Genomic DNA, 22,284 nt, shown 5'->3' with positions numbered 1-22,284 from the left:
TTTTTGTGATTTTTTGGTTTATTCATAAAATAGATATATTAAATGACAAGTGTGTGAAAAATCAAAAGAAAATGATTTAATTTGATAGGTGAATTAATTGGTTAAAGTTGTGAAGGAATTAAATGAGAAAAGTGGTAAAAAAATAGGTTTTGTCTCCACCAAGGCTTGAACTCACGCCCTTGAAGTCACTGCTCAAAACACACACCAACCAACCAACGCGCGCTTGGTGACATAGTAGTGGCTCCAGTTCAATACATGTGTTAAACAATTGTATAGAAATGAAAAAAAAATCAAAAGGTCTGGGGCGAGGGGGATTCGAACCTCAGACCTTGGGCACCCGCTTCATACAAACTCACATTACTAATTGGGCTATAACGATGTATTCGTTATTTGTACGCCTTGTATTAAAAATATATTAAACTCTTTTTTGAATGTTTGAAAATGGCGCCACCACCATCTTCATCTTCAACCTCAAGCTTCCAAGAATTTGAATTTCTAACTCTCTCGTTTCTCAACCAAATTGGATGATGTAAACATCAAACTTGCTCTAAATTCTCTCACGATTTCAAATATGTAACTATCATAAACTATAATTAACTATAGCTACTGAATTAACAAGAAAACGTGAAGAACCCTAGATTTTGAAAATAAAATTAAATGATGATGCTGAAGAATAAATGAATGATGATAGAGGGTTTTTTAATCCTCTGATGATGCTGAGTGAACTGGTATCGAGTTTTAGCAAAATAAGTGCATGAATTAAAGAGGTGGAGTTCAAAAACTTACCTTTGAAACTGAAGGTCGTGATGATGGTGGAGAGCTTCTGGCTATGACTGGATGATTGCAAAAGCTTCCTGGGACCTTGTTGATGCTATCTGGGCACTTGAATTGCTTTGAAAACCTCTGAATTATTCTACTCGACCCCTCTTTCTTGAGCTTCAAGTGAAAATAGAAGGTGGTGATTCTGCACTTACAGATGAATTGCGACCATCTGAATAGCTTTACTACACCCCAAAGAACGTGTTGAAATGCTTAGGAAGCTTTGACACCTTCGGAATTGTTATGCACGACTCCAACAGACTTGGTTCCAAGTTGAAAGTGATGAAGGTGTTCTTGCACTTACAGAAGTGTTCCAGATGTTTGGATCACCTCTAATGAACCCCCTTTAGATGTTTGAATACTTATGTTCAAAGGAAGAGCTCTGGTTTGAAGAATCCGAGTCTTCTTGCCAAAGAACCTTTGAAAAACCTAAGTATGAGAGAGAGAAGGAGAAAGCAAGAATTGGAGTTGCTTTGGTGTGAATTATATGGAGGAGAGCACTTGTATTTATAGGCCAAGAGCTCTGTACAGATTGAAGAGAGTGAGCAGCCATTGATCTTTTTTGATCTTAGGGGACAATTCTGATGTGTAGAGCTTTCTAATTGGTTCAGAAAAGATTCCAATTGATGAATCACCATTTGCCATAAATTCCTAAATGTAATGATTACATAATCACATGGCATTGATTTTTGGATGTTTTGGAATCTTGATGAAAATGATTCAAATGATTCTCTCCAATCTCTTCTGATATATTTGAAGTGTAGATGCACCAATTAGTGTAGGCCTTTGCACAAAAATGACCAAAACCAAAGTTGGTCATGACTTGTAATTTCACTTTATGAGCCTAACTTTGAACAAGCATAACTCCTAGCTCAAAATGAATTTGGAGGATGTTGAGGATAATTTGGAAAGCCCTTGACATGTACTTAAATTCATATGTTTTGTGTTTTCACAAAATCCTCAAGGAAATTAGTGAAAATGACCCATAAAGTTTGAAGAAAACTAGGGTTTTTTCACCATTCTTGGTTGGGCAGCAACTTTGAAGCTCAATATCTCTTCAATGGTTGATTTTTAGCTAAAAAATTATGTCACAGAAAGTTGTTCATTGGATTAAAATCTACAACTTTGATGTTGGAAGTTTTTTTTCAGTTTGTACTTGAAATTTTGAGATATTCCCTTCCAAAGTTTTGAAAAAAAGACCTTAAAACACTTAGAAAGTATGGAAAAGTCAATCTTTGACTTTTTGATTCTTGATTTTTCTTGGTAAAATGGCTTCAATAACCACATATTGATGATTTCAATCTTTAAAAGCCCATGGTTGACTAAAAACTCAAAAAGTCAAAGGTGGCTTGTACATTTGACTTTTTCAAATGAATTGAAATTCTAGGAGATTTCAGATGAATCAAGCTATCCTCCTCAAATGAATGATATGAATGAAAAATATTGAGGTAATAGAAGTTCTTGAGCCATGTATTGAGTTGTGAAACCATGTCCTGATTAAAAGTCAACTGTCCAGGTGAATTAGGTCAAAAATATCCTAATTGTAGGCAAGATGAAATTGATGACCGTGGCCTCTAAATTGAAGTACAATTCCCATTGGATATTGACATAGGGATCATTTGAGGATGATTAAACACTTTGAGTGATGCCCTGGAGCTTTTTAGGGTTTCCCAGATGTGGGCCCTGATTTTAGTCCTTGATGGGCTCAAAACCCTAGTTTGGTGACCTGAGCAAACCTGAGTCCCGATGACTGATGTCTGATCATCATAGGTGGATGAATGAATCATTTTGAGTCATATGATTGTATTAGAGATTATTTTCTTATTGATTGATCCTTTGCCTAAGCTTCTTGTCCTTGGACACCCTTGACTGAGTAGTAGGTAAATAAGTGACTGCTCTCGGTATTTGTCTTGAGTTGATGAAGTGTCTCGAGATGTGACATCTTAGGAGGGGGTAAAAATTAGGGTATGAAAATGATTAACGTTTTGTTTTAGTTTTCTTGTTTCCAACAATAGCTCCAAATTTTCGTAGCTAAAAATCGCAGGAATTCCGCAGCAAATCCGTAGCAAGTGAAGTGAGGAAGATGATGAATTATGGTGAAAACCATTGACCACGCGTGGCATCTTTCTATTGGCTTGTCAACTTTTCAAAGACCTCTCTCTCATCCTCATTGGTCCATGCACGCGATTGTGGGCCCAGCTGACTCAATCTTTGACTTCCTCCACTAACTTTTGAATTTTTATATTTATTATTATCATTTATTTTTGTTTTCAACTATTTCAGGTGGCATAGTTGGCAGGGAGTGTTTGCTAATGACCTAGGGGCCGTGGGTTCAACACCCACCCACTACAATTCTTTTTCTTCAATTTTTCTTTTCTCCTTTCTTCTTCAATTTTCTTAACTATTTCTCTTAATTAACTTTTAACCACTTAATTAATAATTAACCAATAGAATTAGGTTTCAATTAATTAACTTTTTTCCATTGATTTAATTTAACATAATTAGAATTAGGTATTTTAATTAGTTTTAATCATTTAATTAAAACAAAAAAACAAAAAAACAAAAAAATAAACAATTAGATTTAGGTTGTGCACTTAACTATTTTCTCGATATATTTTTAAATTAGGATTAACTTCTAATTTTAGGGTTTAATTTAGACATTAGGTTAATTAATTAGATAATTTGTACATAATAATTAAGTTAGTCATTTAATTAGGTAATTAAGTAGATTTTTAGTAATTAATTAATAATAGATTTTTAATTAGTTCCAACCTTCATATAAAAAAATACTAACCCTAATTTCTTCTTCCAATCTTCATCCACCTCTCGAATTCTCAATTTTTGTCGCAATGTTTATTTATTGTTTACTGTTTTATTTTTATTTAAAATTCTCAAAATCAATGTATAGGTCACAAGGATGTTTTGTAATAGCGTAGATTCATTTTCTCGCACATTTACTTTTCTGCACCTCTAATCATGTTACTTTCCCAAAGTCTTGTAATAGCGTAGGACATTTAGTTTCCGCACTTTTAATTTCCTGCATATATTAACTGCTTAGATGTATGCCTTAGGATTGTATGAGAAGATAAAAATAATCGTTAGATCACCTTTAATTCAAAGATAAAAAAGTAACTGAATCTAACACACTATGCACTCACTCACCCCTAGGGTAACCTTCTCTTCGCTGCCTTAGGATTACATGGTCAAGTCCCTCGAACGTAGGGATGCCTTAGAAAATGTTTCCTTCGATTCAAATTATCATAGTCCCTCTGATAAAAAGATCATAGTCCCTTCGTGTTACCTACGATGAAATGATCTTGTCCCTCGATGACGCTACAATAAAATGATGATAGTCCATTCGAGTTGCAAAGGTGTCCTTACATGTTGTCTTCTATGACCATTCGATAGCCCTTCGATGTCCCTTTACATCCAATGAAAGGAATTCCCACTAACTAATTGTGTGGATAGTCTCTTTCCCTTAAACGAAAGACTTTAAGAACAAGAAAGACCTTACAAACTTAGGGTAGGTAACTCTTGATTGCTTGCTCACAATAAAATCAAACAAAATGCTTTTCACACCTCACATTTCAAAACACTTTCAAAGACTACACTTTGTATACATCCACACGAGAATCATTACAAAGTTAAAGTTCTATTACAAAATGTTTTTCTAAACACACACTAATCTTTCAAACAAATCAAACAAAAAAATAAGTGAGCTAAGCAATTAAGAGCCCATGGATAACCATGGATACAAAGGGTGCTAACACCTTCCCTTTGTATAACCTACCCCCCCGAACTCAAAATCTCTAAAAAGGTCTTTCCTGTTCTTTTTTCCTTTCCTAATTGGATAAAATAAAAATCGGTGGCGACTCTTGCTAACCGCAACATGTTTTGCAAAATAATAACACAAAAGTCAGTTCTCTCACCGTATTATAGCACCCCTCACATCCATCTTACTCGATGGGACCAATTTAGTTGGTCTTGTGATTAAAAGTTAGCGTAATGTTTTACTTGCGCTCAAATTATTATGTGAGGCGAAAGAAAGGAACGGAATTTGATTTTTTTTATTATTGTGCTCTCCAAGACATCGCATCTTATGCCTACGTATTCCCTCGTGCCATGGAAAAGTCAGAGCATTGGTAGTTCGGGGTGGCGAGAACTTTTTTGTGGGTTGATTTTATTTATGAAAAGGTTTGCACTTGGGCGATGAAAGAGATTCACACTTGGGCGAGATTGCACTTGGGCAAAGAATGCTCCGTGCTTGGGCAAAAAAGTAAGTGATTGATAAGTGCAAAAATATCGTTATTTTGTGTATATAATTTGTTACACTTATCGATACTTTTTGTTAATACCGTTTGAATAATTCCTCGTTTTGTTTGTAAATCCGTACACTTTGTGAATAGTTGAATTTTCATATACTTTTATATCATTTGATATTTTTTGTGTCTTTCTGTAGGTATTGATGCATATTTGGAGCACGAGCAATAAAGTGTCGAAGACACGACTTCAAACACGAGATTTTGAGCAGCTCGTCAACGAATAAGACTCAAAACAAATATAAGAAAATTCATAAATTTTCTTGATATTTATTCATTTTTAGATAATAAATTTAATAAGATTTCCAACGCTTCGAACTGGGCGCAAATCGGAGTTACGGTTCTCAAATTATGCCAAAAATAAGATTTCAAGTTCTGGAATAGCGGGCGTAGTGCGCGACACGCAGTCTGGGTGGTTTGGAAAGTCATTAAATAGGAAAAAGTTAGATTTTTTACGGTTATGCTTTGGTATTTGTTTCCAAAGTCATCACAACCATTTTTTAGTAGGGAGAGTTTGATAACATCAATTGGGGATTGCATCTTGAAGATCGGAGGTCGAATTTCTCATCGATTGGTGTTGACAAACCAAGAAATGTTTGATTCCTCTTGTTCTCTTCTCTTTATATTTATCTTTTGGTAAGTTTTTATGTAAATTACTCTAAACCCATGGATGTTTTTTACTATTTCTACTAGTTGTATAAAGTTTGCTTACAAATGGACATTGATGTGAGAGATATGTTGTGATTCTGACGAGTATTGTAAATTGAGTGCAGCGGAGTGATAAATCTAAGTTTGTGAGGAGTATTTTAGATTCAAACCAGATAAGTTATTCTCTATCAAGAATGAATTTATTTTATGTTCATATGTCTACTTTTATGTTTTAACTTAAAACCCATTTAACCCAAACTTAAAAACTAAGAATCCATCAAACGATAGTTCGGTAGAACTAATCCATGTGGAGACGATAAATTTTTCAGATAAATACTGTTAGAACAAGCATTGTTCTGATCAATATTCTTAGTTTTGATGATAAAAATGTATATGAATTTAGCTTGAGACAATGTGGTACTCTAATCCTATGCAATTTCCATTTCAGGAAATATATAAAGAGTATGCACAAAATCAGCGCAAGAAGCACTGCCTCAGAAGGTTCAGCATGTAACATCAGAACATGCTCTGGCAAGACATCAGAAGATGGTCAAGCAGAATCAAAACATGGTCTATTGAAGCATTAGAAGAACTTGAGATCAGAAGCAGAAGCACTGAAGTTCTCATGGTATCACGCTAGAAGCACTTCAAGGTCAGAAGACAAGAAGATGCTCTGCACCAAGCTGTTATGACTCTGATATATTCAAACGTTGTATCTACAAAGATCAGATCAGAAGCAAGTACAAGATGACAGGCTACGCTGACTGACAAAAGGAACGTTAGAAGCTATTAAAGGCAAAGTTAGTTAAAGCTGGAAAAGCAAGGCTCGAGGTAGTTGACAAAAGAGTGAAACATTAAATACAATGATGTACGGATCACGCAACGCATTAAATGCTCCCAACGGTCATCTTCTCAAACGCCTATATATAGAAGTTCTGATGAGAAGCTGAATACAACACTTTGCGCAAACAGACAGAAACACTGTCAAATTCAAAAGCTCTTAAACTTCATCTTCAACCTCACTTCATTACTGTTGTAATATCTTAGTGAGACTAAGCTTAAACTTTTAGAGAAATATCACAGTTGTGATTATAGCTTGTTAAGAAGCATTGTATAACTCTTGTAAGAATTTGTTTACATTCATTTGTAAAGAACTAGAGGAGATCAAGTTGTGATCGAATTCTCTAGAAAGTCTTAGAGGGTATCTAAGCATTGTGTTCCTAGAGTGATCAGGTTGTGATCAGAATACTCTAGAAGACTTAGAGGGTATCTAAGTGGAAAACCATTGTAATCAAGATTGATTAGTGGATTAAATCCTCAGGTGAGGTAAATCACTCTAAGGGGGTGGACTGGAGTAGTTTCGTTAACAACAAACCAGGATAAAAATCATTGTGCAATTGTTTTTATATTTCAATTAAGTGACAATGGTTATGACATAATCTTCAATTAAAAGTCTTGCAAAGCTGTAAGTCAAAAGGATGGCTCAATCCTATTTACAGGCAAGAGAAAGAACAACATTTATAAGATTGATCTTTCTGATCTTGAGAAGCAGAAGGTGACCTGCCTTATGTCTGTTAGTGAAAAGCAATGGGTATGGCACAGAAGATTAGGCCATGCTAGTTTGAGAAAGATTTCTCAGATTAACAAACTAAATCTGGTCAGAGGACTCCCAAATCTGAAATACAAATCAGATGCTCTTTGCGAAGCATGTCAGAAGGGCAAGTTCTCCAAACCTGCATTCAAATCTAAGAATGTTGTCTCTTCCTCTAGGCCGCTAGAACTTCTACACATTGATCTGTTTGGACCAGTCAAAACAGCATCTGTCAGAGGGAAGAAATATGGATTAGTCATCGTAGATGATTATAGCCGCTGGACATGGGTACAGTTCTTAAAACACAAGGATGAGTCTCATTCAGTGTTCTTTGAATTCTGCACTCAGATTCAATCTGAGAAGGAGTGCAAAATCATAAAGGTCAGAAGTGATCATGGTGGCAAATATGAGAACAGATTCTTTGAGGAGTTCTTCAAAGAAAATGGTATTGCCCATGATTTCTCTTGCCCTAGAACTCCACAACAAAATGGAGTTGTAGAGCGAAAGAATAGGACTCTACAAGAAATGGCCAGAACCATGATCAATGAAACCAATATGGCTAAGCATTTCTGGGCAGAAGCAATAAATACTGCATGTTATATTTAGAATAGAATCTCTATAAGACCTATTCTAAATAAGACTCCCTATGAATTGTGGAAGAACAGAAAGCCCAACATTTCATATTTTCATCCTTTTGGATGTGTTTGTTTCATTCTGAATACTAAAGATCATCTTGGTATGTTTGATTCTAAGGCACAGAAGTGTTTCCTTCTTGGATATTCTGAACGCTCTAAAGGCTATAGAGTATACAATACTGAAACATTGGTTGTAGAAGAATCAATCAATATCAGATTTGATGATAAGTTTGGTCTTGAAAAGCCAAAGCAGTTTGAGAATTTTGCAGATTTAGATATTGATATATCAGAAGCTGAAGAACCAAGAAACAAAGTATCAGAAGCTAAAGATCTCAGAAGCAAAGGATCAGAAGATCAAGTTGCTGCATCTTTAGAGAATCTCCGAATTTCTGAAGAGCCAACAGTCAGAAGATCTTCTAGACTCACATCTGCTCACTCAGAAGATGTCATTCTTGGAAAGAAGGATGATCCTATCAGAACAAGAGCATTCCTCAAGAACAATGCAGAATGTCAATTAGGTCTTGTTTCTTTGATCGAGCCAACTTCTGTTGATCAAGCTCTAGAAGATGCAGACTGGATAATTGCCATGCAAGAAGAACTAAATCAGTTTACAAGGAATGATGTATGGGATCTTGTTCCTAGACCAAAAGGATTCAACATCATTGGAACCAAGTGGGTCTTCAGAAACAAGCTGGGCGAGAAAGGAGAAGTTGTAAGAAACAAAGCCAGACTGGTTGCTCAGGGCTATAGTCAGCAAGAAGGGATTGACTATACAGAAACCTTTGCACCAGCGGCCAGGTTAGAATCTATTCGCTTATTGATTTCTTTTGCCACTCAACAGAACATCACTCTATATCAGATGGATGTTAAGAGTGCCTTCTTAGATGGTTATATAGACGAAGAAGTTTATGTTCACCAACCTCCTGGTTTTGAAGACTCTAAGTCTCCAGAACATGTTTTCAAATTAAAGAAATCATTATATGGATTGAAGCAAGCTCCTAGAGCTTGGTATGAAAGATTAAGTTCTTTCCTTCTGAACAATAGTTTCACTAGAGGACAAGTGGATACTAATCTCTTCTGTAAAACATTTAAGAAAGATATTTTAATTTGTCAAACTTATGTTGATGATATTATCATTGGAACATCTAATGCTACACTAGGAAAGGAGTTTGATAAGTTTATGCAGGCTGAGCTCGAGATGAGTATGATGGGAGAACTCAAGTACTTCCTTGGGATTCAAATCAATCAAACTTCTGATGGAACATATGTTCATCAAACGAAGTATGTTGTAATACGGTGAACTGACTTTAGAAATGTTGCGGTAAGCAAGAGTCGCCACCGACTTTTATTTTATCCAATTTGGAAAGGCTAAAAGAACAGAAAAAACCTTTTAAATAAAAACTGAGTTCGGGGGGTAATTATGCAAAGGGAAGGTGTAAGGCACCCTTTGCATCCATGGTTTTCCATGGGCTCTTAATTGCTTTGCTCGTTTTTGAAAAGAAATATAGAAGAAGTGAATACGGACTTTAGCTCGTAAATGAGCGTAGCCATTTTGAAGGTTTATGAGAAAGAATATGAAAAAGGTTTTAGAGCAAGGCAAAGCAATCAGGGGCAATTACCTGGTTAGATGAAAAATGTTCTTTTAGCCTTTCGGGGTGAAAGGGTCTATCCATGCCATAAGAGGGCAGGAAGCCTTTCATTTGGAGGTTGAAGGGTCGTCGCAATATCATTTGCCATAAGACTGTCCCATGCCATAGAGAGGCAGGTAGTCTAAGGGAAGGATCACAATAGCCTTTCGTTTAGGCAACCAGAGGATACCTTAGCACTTCGTAGGCAACTTCGAGGGACGAGGTCATATTTGGCGAACCGAAGGCAACATCATTAGGGACTTATGACCTTTGAATGAACTGAGGGAAACATTTGCTGAGGTATCCTCGTATTCGAGGGACATGACTATTCTGCAAAAACACAAGGCAACAAGGCAACAGGCAATAGGCAACAGGCAACAAAAGGGGTTACCACAAAGTGTGCGTGGGTGCAACAATCACGTGAATCAATATGGGGAAAGGGAAAAAGAAACCAGCGGGGGAAAGGGAAGATGAAACCAGTGGGTTTGACATAAGTAATAATAATAAGAAAAATAGAGAGCTTTGGCGGTCAACAAACCCTGAAAAGGTGGGAAAAATAGAAACAGCGAGGGTGAGTGCATTATTAATCCAGATGCAGATATGGTTAACCCTAATCAGAAATATAAAGATAAAAGAAAAAGAAAACTGTATAAAGAACTTAGCTTCGATTGATGAAGGTTGATAGTCGGAGGTTGCCTTGAGCATTGACTCGGATCCTCGGAGAATTGACAGAAGAATAAAATACCATGAGTGTATGGCTAATTCAACGACAATTAAGGCTAACTCTAATTGGATGGAAGAAACAAAATAAAATAGAATGAATATTTAAAATAAATATGAAATAGGACTTAGCTTTTAATTTGATCTAATATGGTTCGTAGTCTCGAGGTTAACCTTGAAAAATTGGCAAAGCAAAGGCAGACAGAAGTGAGTGCAAGAAGAGTCCATTGAATTTTGAGGTTAACCCTAATAACAGTTTTATAAGGCAAACAGGTATTTAAATAAAATAATAAAATCGGGACTTAGCTTCGTAATAGGCGAGGCGCATAGTCGGAAGGTGTCTGGTGATTACCCTGAAAAAAGTGCACAAAGAATGTACTTCAGTGTAGGTGTGATCTTCGTAAACCCTGATTAGGGGGCAAGTTAACCATGGTTAATAGGCAACACCTAACAGCAACAATGATTAGTGATCATGAAAAGAAATAATATCAGGGTTTAAAGCAACTGGTTTAAATATAAAAAGTGAATAATTTAATATATTTGCGAATTAAAAAATCAAAAGTTCGATTAAATAATTTAAAGAGTCATGAAACTATGATTTTACAAATACAAATAAGAAGTTTTAAATAAAAGAAGTTTCTTTAGAAAATAATAAAGAAGAAAAAGAAAGAAAAATAAAAGAGGAAATATGTAATTAAAAAAATAAATAAATAAAAGTTAGAGAACTTAGCTGAATATTCTGGTGTGGTCGAATCTTGAAGGTCCACTATGTGACTGCAGGCTCTGAAACGTTGGATTAGTCCACACATGCAGAAGCTATGAATGTCGGCAAAACAGTCCAACGCTCATGATGGTAGTACCTCGCAATAACAAGAAAATGTTAGTAACAATGCATAAAAGAATATATACGAAAATAGAAAGAAAAAAATGAAAGAAAAAAATAATAATAGAAGAAAATCTAAAATATAAACCAATAACATTTTTAATAAAAATAAAAATTAAACAACGTATTTTTGTGTTTTTTATAATTCAACTAACCTAAACTAATTAAAACATTAAGACTAAATGGCAAGAACAAATTTCAACATTATTTGGAACCTCATACTTTATAAAAGGAAATTAGTATTCTCTTTGTATTTTTTAAATAAAAAAAATAGAACAATATACTGAAACCATATATATGAGTACATGGAGTGTAGTCCTAAAATGAAGGGGTAGTGCTATAAATCCCAATTTACTAAATAGTATTGCAATAGAGAAAAAAAAAAGTAGATAGAATAAAACAAATCAACAATGCCGAGGGAAGCCAATCGACCAACTTCGCCACTTTTTCTCAATTTTTCATAATAATAGAAATATGGTAACAAATTTGACTATTCAAAACACTGGCCACCCAACTATAAGTTGACACGTGGTGGAATTAAAAACTAAAAAAAAAACTCACACAGTTTCATCTCCTTCGTGAGATGTTTCTCTCAATTTTAGATCTGCTTCGATGGTGTATCGACGGTGCTCGATGGTTGGAGAAGGTGTCGGAGCAAATCCGACGGCGAAGAGGTCGCTCGTGGCTTTTCACGGTGTGGTTCCGGTTGAGACGGCTGGCACTGATTTTGAATCCTCTCCTTTACACTTTTTCGTGTTGGAGGACGATCGTTGTTGCGTCGGCGAATCCTTTCTTTTTCGTCTCCATTTTTCTTCTGTTTCTGAAAGACAAAAAAACCAAACATCAATACCAGTAATATTATAGTTATATGTTCTTGATTAAATGGTGATGATATTTATGAAAGAGGAATTAGTGTGTAGTAAAGGCTTGACAAATTATGGGTTGCTTCTAATGGGAGCAATTGCTGTAAAATATATACACGATGGAGATATAATTGTAAGAAGATATGAGTGGAAAGTATATAAGGGTTGACTGTTGTCTGGACTGTGTACCATGAGAAAAGGATATTTGGTCCCCTTTTTACAGGGTTTTGTTCCTATTTATAAAATACAAAATTAGGTTAAAACCTAATGGATCATAATTAATTAAAAATAATCAAAAGCCCAAATAAAAGGAATTATCTTAATTGAGTTTTTATAATTATATTTAACCAATTAAAAAAACTAACCTAAAATGTAAAATATTTTTATTTTATAGAAAAATGAAAAGACTATGAAAATTAATTGCAAATAATCAAAAACAATTTTTTTTTTTTGTTAGTTTAAGAAAAAGTAATTCAAAACGGAAATTAAGTTAGTAGCAAATAAAATAAAAACTGTTAGTAGTGGGACTCGAACACGGGACCTCGCGCTATTGTACCTTTCATGCTCAAATTCTTACCAATTGTGCCAATTCATTTATTCGAAATAAAATGACGTTTGTAAATATATGAGGGCAAATTTTGGGGTATAACATATGTGAAAGAACTTCTGAAGAAGTTTAATATTTCTGAAAGCAAAGAAGCCAAAACTCCTATGCATCCAACGTGTGTCCTAGGTAAGGATGAGGTAAGTAAGAAGGTAGATCAGAAGTTGTACAGAGGTATGATTGGATCTCTTCTATATCTGACTGCTTCTAGACCTGACATTTTATTCAGTGTTTGTTTGTGTGTAAGATTCCAATCAGATCCTAGAGAATCTCACTTAACAGCTGTTAAGAGAATTCTGAGGTATCTGAAAGGTACTACTAATGTTGGTTTAGTCTACAGAAGATCTAAAAAGTACAACTTAGTAGTGGGACTCGAACACGGGACCTCGCGCTATTGTACCTTTCATGCTCAAATTCTTACCAATTGTGCCAATTCATTTATTCGAAATAAAATGACGTTTGTAAATATATGAGGGCAAATTTTGGGGTATAACAGCTGCCCCTGTTCAATTTTCTTATATCTGAAGATGTAGACTGGTATGTGTGCCTGTCGGAGTCTGAAGGTAGAAGAGGATTGAACACTAGAATACCCAGGAATTTTCCCTAGCTGAAGCAGGGACTTTTGCCGGAGGCGGGCTTAAAGATACCGTCCAAGTGTTGGAAAAAATGTATGAGACGGGCTTAAAGATGCCATCTGATCTGGATAAATACGACAGTCAGAATAAGTCGTATGTTAGACTATACCCGAGCTTGAAGTATTGAGAAGTGTTTTGTTGGAGATGGGCTTACAGATGCCATCTGGATGTTGGGAGTGTGAAGTGAATTGATTGTAGTGACTCTATTGTCGTGACTTCATCGTCGTGACTTCATTGCCATGATTATTTCTGAACTGAATACTGGGATTAGATATGTGACTTAATCGTCGTGACTCCATTGTCGTGATTTCATTGTCGTGATTCTATTATGGTGACTCAGTTGTCGTGATTCCATTAACGTGGCTCCATTATGGTGACTCAGTTGTCGTGATTCCATTATCGTGACTCAGTTGTCGTGATTCCATTATCGTGACTCAGTTGTCGTGATTCCATTATCGTGACTCAGTTGTTGTGACTCAGTTGTCGTGATTCCATTATCGTGACTCAGTTGTCGTGATTCCATTATCGTGACTCAGTTGTCATGACTCAGTTGTCGTGATTCCATTATCGTGACTCAGTTGTCGTGATTCCATTATCGTGACTCAGTTGTCGTGATTCCATTATCGTGACTCAGTTGTCGTGACTCCATTATCGTGACTCAGTTGTCGTGACTCAGTTGTCGTGATTCCATTATCGTGACTCAGTTGTCGTGATTCCATTATCGTGACTCAGTTGTCGTGATTCCATTATCGTGACTCAGTTGTCGTGACTCCATTGTTGTGGTCTTTTCTGAATTGAGTGTCATGATTAAGTCTGTCTCTTTCTTTGATTGTGTCAGCACCGTTCGTAGTACCTGAATTAGATCTTTGACAATTGGAGATATTGTTTATCCGCTTGTACCTGTATCCTGAAAAAGGTAAAGTTAGTCTCTATGCAATGTCATGATGCATGTATTATGCGACAAGTCTCTCAAAATAAATGAGAAACGTGTGTGTTATGTGTGAATTCCTTATGAGGTAATGTATGCAATGTATGAATGTGTTTATGACATATGTTATGTGAATATGATTTATGTTGTCTCGATTGAGAAAATAAATCTCTATGTCCTTGTGACTTTGTTGTCTGATCTTGTCTTGAAGATGCTCAGCTGGGAATTTATGATTTTTGTTTGGGGAAAGACGGTAGCTTGATGTATCCTGACTGGGGATAAAAGATATTAATAAACCATATTGGCGGAGAGCAAAGTGTCGGAGAACCGGCCGTGTCGAAGATGTAAACTCTGTTGGGGAGCTATGTCTTTGTTGGGACAAGAACATTTGAAGATATCTTCTTAATGATTACTCTGTGGGGATATGATCCTGTGAAACCGGAGTTGTGGGAAGGCATGGATGCCTTGAACATTGCCCCCAGTGTTATAGTAACTATCATTCCTGGATTTGTATTGATTAGGACACACCACTGAGTATTGATCAAGATGTCAAAATGGACTTGCATAGATTTGCCCCTGCTAGTAGGGACTTTAGAAAGATTCGCCTCGCGAGGACTTTATGAGACGTGCACTATGGGCGACATGCCCCTAGTAATTATAGGCACAGGACAATGCCCCATGTTGATTGGGAAATAACTTCAGATCTACTTGGATACATGCCCCTGATTGTTTTGGCATCCTTGAGGTTCTCGGAATCTTGACTTGATTGCCCCAGATTGATCGGGAAATAATTTGAAACCCTCTTGGGATACATGCCTTTGATTGTTTGCATTTGAGGGATTCTTGGAATCTTGACTTGATTGCCCCAGTATTGACTAGATAAAGCATGTCCTGCCCCTTGTATTCATTGACTTCTAGTCAACTGAGTTAGTTATAAGGGATGTTGCTGCTGAAATGGTTTTGTCTATCGGGATGACTTTTAGTCATTAGTCGTACCCTGTGCACGTTCCTTCTGATGCTAACATTTGAAATTATGTAGCAAAATATGTTTAATAATGAATTCATGAGATGCAATGCATATGTCTGTCTTGAGTTTCTGAAAGACATTAAAACAAGAGATGTAAAAGCGTGATGTTTGTAAAAACGTGACGTTTGCAAACGAAATATCAACTCAGCATTTGTGGTAAACCTTAAGGAGTCGGGATACCCTTTTGTGACAGTGTGCTTTCGAACTAAACATGCTTCAGTTAGGACTTTCAAGGGTTGTGGCGTGGCTTGGTTCACGGTTTAAGAAACAAAGGATAATGGCTCAAAAATTTATTTATACCCATCCCAATCTTCGTGATGTTCTTCGATCCTATGCTCAGTTAATTATGCGTTTAAGCCTTAGCAAAGCTTGAAGTTGTGACATTGATATTTTATGATGGTTGGAGCACCAGCAGTTTATTTGGACAGACAGTCATCCTTTTTTGTAATTCTTTTTTCTTTTGTTGAGGATTTGTAGTGACCTCTTTTGAAATGTTTTCTTTTGTCGAGGGTTTTTAGCGACCTCTTTTTTGGCTTTGTTATCCCTAACTTTTGCCTGAACTTTTATTTTGAGATTATAGTCAGCGGGATGTTTTAATTTTATATAAGTCTCCTTCATAGGTTTTGACTTAATAGCTTTTTCCTTTTGAAAGATGTTGACTGCCTGACTGAATGGATGCGGGAAATCATCATTATTTGTGTAAACAACAGCTAAGATAATTGAGTTAACTGAGTAACTACCCTGCCCTAGGTTATGATTAAGGGTTTAATTTGTATGAGAAAGAAACTTCTACTTCTTAGGCTCAAAAGGGTTTACGAGAGATTAACATCCTTATATCTCCACTGTTTAGGAATCGAAACAATGCCTGTACATCGTCAACATAGTCTGTTCGAAAGCATCACTGTATAAGGTTGCGGTATCGTTTTCGTCATCCTCCCTTAAGAGGCTTACAACTTAGCAGGAGTTGAATATCGCAAAACATATGCAAAGTAAAGACATAATTTAAAATGAGTGATAGCGAATTAATTTATTCAAGACAAACATGTGCAATGCACTAATGATGATTATTAAAACAGATAATGTCTATCATGAGTCAAATGTTTAAACAAACAGAAAAGAAACTTGCAAATGAAAGTAGATCTAATGATCCAAAAGTTCGTCCGTCTAGACGTCAATCAGTCTTGTCATGACTAAGCATAGGAGCGGTGATCACCACAGGAATTTCGGGAGGGTTGAATTTGATTTCCCCGTTATCGATTAGATCTTGAATCTTATTCCTCAATGTCTAGCAATTGTTTTTGTAATGTCCATGAATGTTGGAATGGTACGCGCACCTCGCATTGAGTTTATAGCCAGAGGTGTTAGAATTCTTAGGAGCATCCCTCAGAGTAATCAATCTGATCTTCAACAGATGTTGTAATGCTTGGGCCAGTGACATGTTGATCTTTGTGAATTGTTGCCTAGGTGTATCTGACTTGCGTCTTTGTGTTGGAACTGGTGTAGAGATCAGAATTGTCCCCACAGATTGGTTGTGTTCATTGCGACCTTTCCGATTGTGCACAACATTAGTCAGGTGAGGTTCCTCAGGTGAGTTGAAGTTAATGATCTTTTCATCAATTAGGTCTTGGATCTTGTGCTTCAATAGCCAACAATCCTCTGTATCATGACCAGGACTATTCGAATGATAAGCACATCTTGCATGGTACTTACACCCAGGAGTGGGATTGGTAGGAAATGAATATGGAGGCAATAGAGTTATCAAGTTTTGATTGAGCAGTTGTTGCAGAACTTGAGACAGCGGCATGGGTAACAGAGAAAATGATCGCTTAGGCTTGGATCTCTGATTATCTTGACCACCTTGATGCTTATGTTGACTCCTCTCTTTCTCGATCAGAAGTGACTTCAATTCTTCTTGCCCCTTGGCCAAGTGAAAGATTATTTTTCGGAACTGGTTATCTGAGCCTGAAGATTTTTGACAGATTGTTCGAGATCCATTTTCTTGCTGAAATAAACAGCGAGGTCGGATGAGAGATCTATTGTAAGAAACATGTTATGCGATGTTATGAATGCAAATGCAATATTTTCAAGGATCTTTAGGAATTTAGTTAGCAACATTAGAAAATGATTTGGTCGCGTCTTTGTCCGAAGAACTCTGAATTTTGTCTTTGAACGTCTTTCTTTGAGAACCAAGCTCACCATATCGAGTGGGTCATCGCCTCTGATTCGAGATACTTCTGAATTTTGAAAATACATGGCTAGAGGAAAATAAATCCTCTTGCCCCTTGATAGGTACTGTGTCTTTGGATTGGAAGGTACGTGGCCAGAGGAAAATAAATCCTCTTGTCCCTTGATTGGGAAATCAACCTTTGAATTGTGCGCCCTAAATCCCTTAAGATCCTTGAAAGGGTTAGTTAAATCATGTTATGTTTATGATGTCATGATGTCATCATGTCATGTAAATGCAATGCATTAGGCGTAGTGTGAGATAGTAAGGACAAACAAGTCATTTTAACAAAACCTGCAAGGAAACGAAGGTTAGTAGCAAACACAAACAAGTCACACTAGTCACACAATTTTGCTTTATGGTTAGGCTTGCACGTGGTCCAGAGGTATGTACCCTCCCCCTGAAGTTTAGTTGGTTCAAACCTGTCCTATATAAAGATCGGGTTCTAGGGAGCTCATATCATTGACCTTTCTCGAAGGCGCTTATCTCAGTTCGGCAATCGAATCGCCAACCGAAAAGGTCCTGAAAGTCCAGTCCATATGAGTGTAGCTTCGAGTATCAACCAACTTCAGTCGGAACCAAAGCCAGCCATCTCGCTACTTTCTAATTGGCCAAAGTCAAGTTCGACTAAGGTTCTAAGGGCGAATTAGTGCTTAATGACACCACGCGGCAGCCAAGCATTTCCTCAGGTCGGATCCCAAGGAACACCAGGACAAACCAATGTGTCACACTAACGATGGCCATCAGATCAACCACATCAGTATACACTGTGCAGTCTCCTTGATCTCATGCCACTTACCTAAGGTACTCAGATCCGGGTTAGGATCTTTCACACAGCAAAATAACCAAAACAGCCCTGAAAAATAAATCAAACAAAGCAAACAATAGAAAACATTTCAGTGAATCCTAAACTCTTAAGGTAACCCCTCTTTTTAATCGAAAGTCCCCAGCAGAGTCGCCAGTTCTGTAATACGGTGAACTGACTTTAGAAATGTTACGGTAAGCAAGAGTCGCCACCGACTTTTATTTTATCCAATTTGGAAAGGCTAAAAGAACAGAAAAAACCTTTTAAATAAAAACTGAGTTCGGGGGGTAATTATGCAAAGGGAAGGTGTAAGGCACCCTTTGCATCCATGGTTTTCCATGGGCTCTTAATTGCTTTGCTCGTTTTTGAAAAGAAATGTAGAAGAAGTGAATACGGACTTTAGCTCGTAAATGAGCGTAGCCATTTTGAACGTTTGAGAAAGAATATGAAAAAGGTTTTAGAGCAAGGCAAAGCAATTAGGGGCAATTACCTGGTTAGATGAAAAATGTTCTTTTAGCCTTTCGGGGTGAAAGGGTCTATCCATGCCATAAGAGGGCAGGAAGCCTTTCATTTGGAGGTTGAAGGGTCGTCGCAATATCATTCGCCATAAGACTGTCCCATGCCATAGAGAGGCAGGTAGTCTAAGGGAAGGATCACAATAGCCTTTCGTTTAGGCAACTAGAGGATACCTCAGCACTTCGTAGGCAACTTCGAGGGACGAGGTCATATTTGGCGAACCGAAGGCAGCATCATTAGGGACTTATGACCTTTGAATGAACTGAGGGCAACATTTGCTGAGGTATCCTCGTATTCGAGGGACATGACTATTCTGCAAAAACACAAGGCAACAAGGCAACAGGCAACAGGCAACAAGAGGGGTTACCACAAAGTGTGCATGGGTGCAACAATCACGTGATTAATTCAATATATTATCTTATAATCAGTTATTCTAATTCGATTAATAGGCTTGCACTCCCTAAGATTACTAACCACACAATAGTATAAACAATATAATTAAATCAATATGGGGAAAGGGAAAAAGAAACCAGCGGGGGAAAGGGAAGATGAAACCAGTGAGTTTGACATAAGTAATAATAATAAGAAAAATAGAGAGCTTTGGCGGTCAACAAACCCTGAAAAGGTGGGAAAAATAGAAACAGCGAGGGTGAGTGCATTATTAATCCAGATGCAGATATAAGATTACTAACCACACAATAGTATAAACAATATAATTAAATCAATATGGGGAAAGGGAAAAAGAAACCAGCGGGGGAAAGGGAAGATGAAACTAGTGGGTTTGACATAAGTAATAATAATAATAATAAGAAAAATAGAGAGCTTTGGCGGTCAACAAACCCTGAAAATGTGGGAAAAATAGAAACAGCGAGGGTGAGTGCATTATTAATCCAGATGCAGATATGGTTAACCCTAATCAGAAATATAAAGATAAAAGAAAAAGAAAACTGTATAAAGAACTTAGCTTCGATTGATGAAGGTTGATAGTCGGAGGTTGCCTTGAGCATTGACTCGGATCCTCGGAGAATTGACAGAAGAATAAAATACAATGAGTGTATGGCTAATTCAACGAAAATTAAGGCTAACTCTAATTGGATGGAAGAAACAAAATAAAATAGAATGAATATTTAAAATAAATATGAAATAGGACTTAGCTTTTAATTTGATCTGATATGGTTCGTAGTCTCGGGGTTAACCCTGAAAAATTGGCAAAGCAAAGGCAGACAGAAGTGAGTGCAAGAAGAGTCCATTGAATTTTGAGGTTAACCCTAATAACAGTTTTATAAGGCAAACAGGTATTTAAATAAAATAATAAAATCGGGACTTAGCTTCGTAATAGGCGAGGCGCATAGTCGGAAGGTGTCTGGTGATTACCCTGAAAAAAGTGCACAAAGAATGTACTTCAGTGTAGGTGTGATCTTCGTAAACCCTGATTAGGGGGCAAGTTAACCATGGTTAATAGGCAACACCTACCAGCAACAATGATTAGTGATCATGAAAAGAAATAATATCAGGGTTTAAAGCAACTGGTTTAAATATAAAAAGTGAATAATTTAATATATTTGCGAATTAAAAAATCAAAAGTTCGATTAAATAATTTAAAGAGTCATGAAAATATGATTTTACAAATACAAATAAGAAGTTTTAAATAAAAGAAGTTTCTTTAAAAAATAATAAAGAAGAAAAAGAAAGAAAAATAAAAGAGGAAATATGTAATTAAAAAAATAAATAAATAAAAGTTAGAGAACTTAGCTGAATATTCTGGTGTGATCGAATCTTGAAGGTCCACTATGTGACTGCAGGCTCTGAAACGTTGGATTAGTCCACACATGCAGAAGCTATGAATGTCGGCAAAACAGTCCAACGCTCATGATGGTAGTACCTCGCAATAACAAGAAAATGTTAGTAACAATGCATAAAAGAATATATACGAAAATAGAAAGAAAAAAATGAAAGAAAAAAATAATAATAGAAGAAAATCTAAAATATAAACCAATAACATTTTAACTAAAAATAAAAATTAAACAACGTATTTTTGTGTTTTTTATAATTCAACTAACCTAAACTAATTAAAACATTAAGACTAAATGGCAAGAACAAATTTCAACATTATTTGGAACCTCATACTTTATAAAAGGAAATTAGTATTCTCTTTGTATTTTTTAAATAAAAAAAATAGAACAATATACTGAAACCATATATATGAGTACATGGAGTGTAGTCCTAAAATGAAGGGGTAGTGCTATAAATCCCAATTTACTAAATAGTATTGCAATAGAGAAAAAAAAAAGTAGATAGAATAAAACAAATCAACAATGCCGAGGGAAGCCAATCGACCAACTTCGCCACTTTTTCTCAATTTTTCATAATAATAGAAATATGGTAACAAATTTGACTATTCAAAACACTGGCCACCCAACTATAAGTTGACACGTGGTGGAATTAAAAACTAAAAAAAAAACTCACACAGTTTCATCTCCTTCGTGAGATGTTTCTCTCAATTTTAGATCTGCTTCGATGGTGTATCGACGGTGCTCGATGGTTGGAGAAGGTGTCGGAGCAAATCCGACGGCGAAGAGGTCGCTCGTGGCTTTTCACGGTGTGGTTCCGGTTGAGACGGCTGGCACTGATTTTGAATCCTCTCCTTTACACTTTTTCGTGTTGGAGGACGATCGTTGTTGCGTCGGCGAATCCTTTCTTTTTCGTCTCCATTTTTCTTCTGTTTCTGAAAGACAAAAAAACCAAACATCAATACCAGTAATATTATAGTTATATGTTCTTGATTAAATGGTGATGATATTTATGAAAGAGGAATTAGTGTGTAGTAAAGGCTTGACAAATTATGGGTTGCTTCTAATGGGAGCAATTGCTGTAAAATATATACACGATGGAGATATAATTGTAAGAAGATATGAGTGGAAAGTATATAAGGGTTGACTGTTGTCTGGACTGTGTACCATGAGAAAAGGATATTTGGTCCCCTTTTTACAGGGTTTTGTTCCTATTTATAAAATATAAAATTAGGTTAAAACCTAATGGATCATAATTAATTAAAAATAATCAAAAGCCCAAATAAAAGGAATTATCTTAATTGAGTTTTTATAATTATATTTAACCAATTAAAAAAACTAACCTAAAATGTAAAATATTTTTATTTTATAGAAAAATGAAAAGACTATGAAAATTAATTGCAAATAATCAAAAACAATTTTTTTTTTTGTTATTTTAAGAAAAAGTAATTCAAAACGGAAATTAAGTTAGTAGCAAATAAAATAAAAACTGTTAGTAGTGGGACTCGAACACGGGACCTCGCGCTATTGTACCTTTCATGCTCAAATTCTTACCAATTGTGCCAATTCATTTATTCGAAATAAAATGACGTTTGTAAATATATGAGGACAAATTTTGGGGTATAACATATGTGAAAGAACTTCTGAAG

At 36.1% G+C, this 22,284-nt stretch overlaps 1 long non-coding RNA gene across 1 annotated transcript; it reads right to left on the bottom strand.

Moving 5' to 3' along the window:
* Nucleotides 1–9,318: 9,318 nt before the first annotated feature.
* On the bottom strand, nt 9,319–21,808 carry LOC131662433 (uncharacterized). Its single transcript, XR_009301566.1, has 2 exons — nt 18,590–21,808; nt 9,319–9,651 (listed from the first exon to the last, which is right to left on the bottom strand). It is a non-coding gene; the product is annotated as an uncharacterized LOC131662433 (long non-coding RNA).
* Between the last annotated feature and the right edge of the window lie 476 nt (nt 21,809–22,284).

The sequence above is a fragment of the Vicia villosa genome, linkage group LG3, assembly GCF_029867415.1.
Source record: "Vicia villosa cultivar HV-30 ecotype Madison, WI linkage group LG3, Vvil1.0, whole genome shotgun sequence".
Taxonomy (NCBI): Eukaryota; Viridiplantae; Streptophyta; class Magnoliopsida; order Fabales; family Fabaceae; genus Vicia; species Vicia villosa.
The sequence above is the reverse complement of the archived record's forward strand: the minus strand, read 5'-3'. Positions and strand labels throughout refer to the sequence as shown.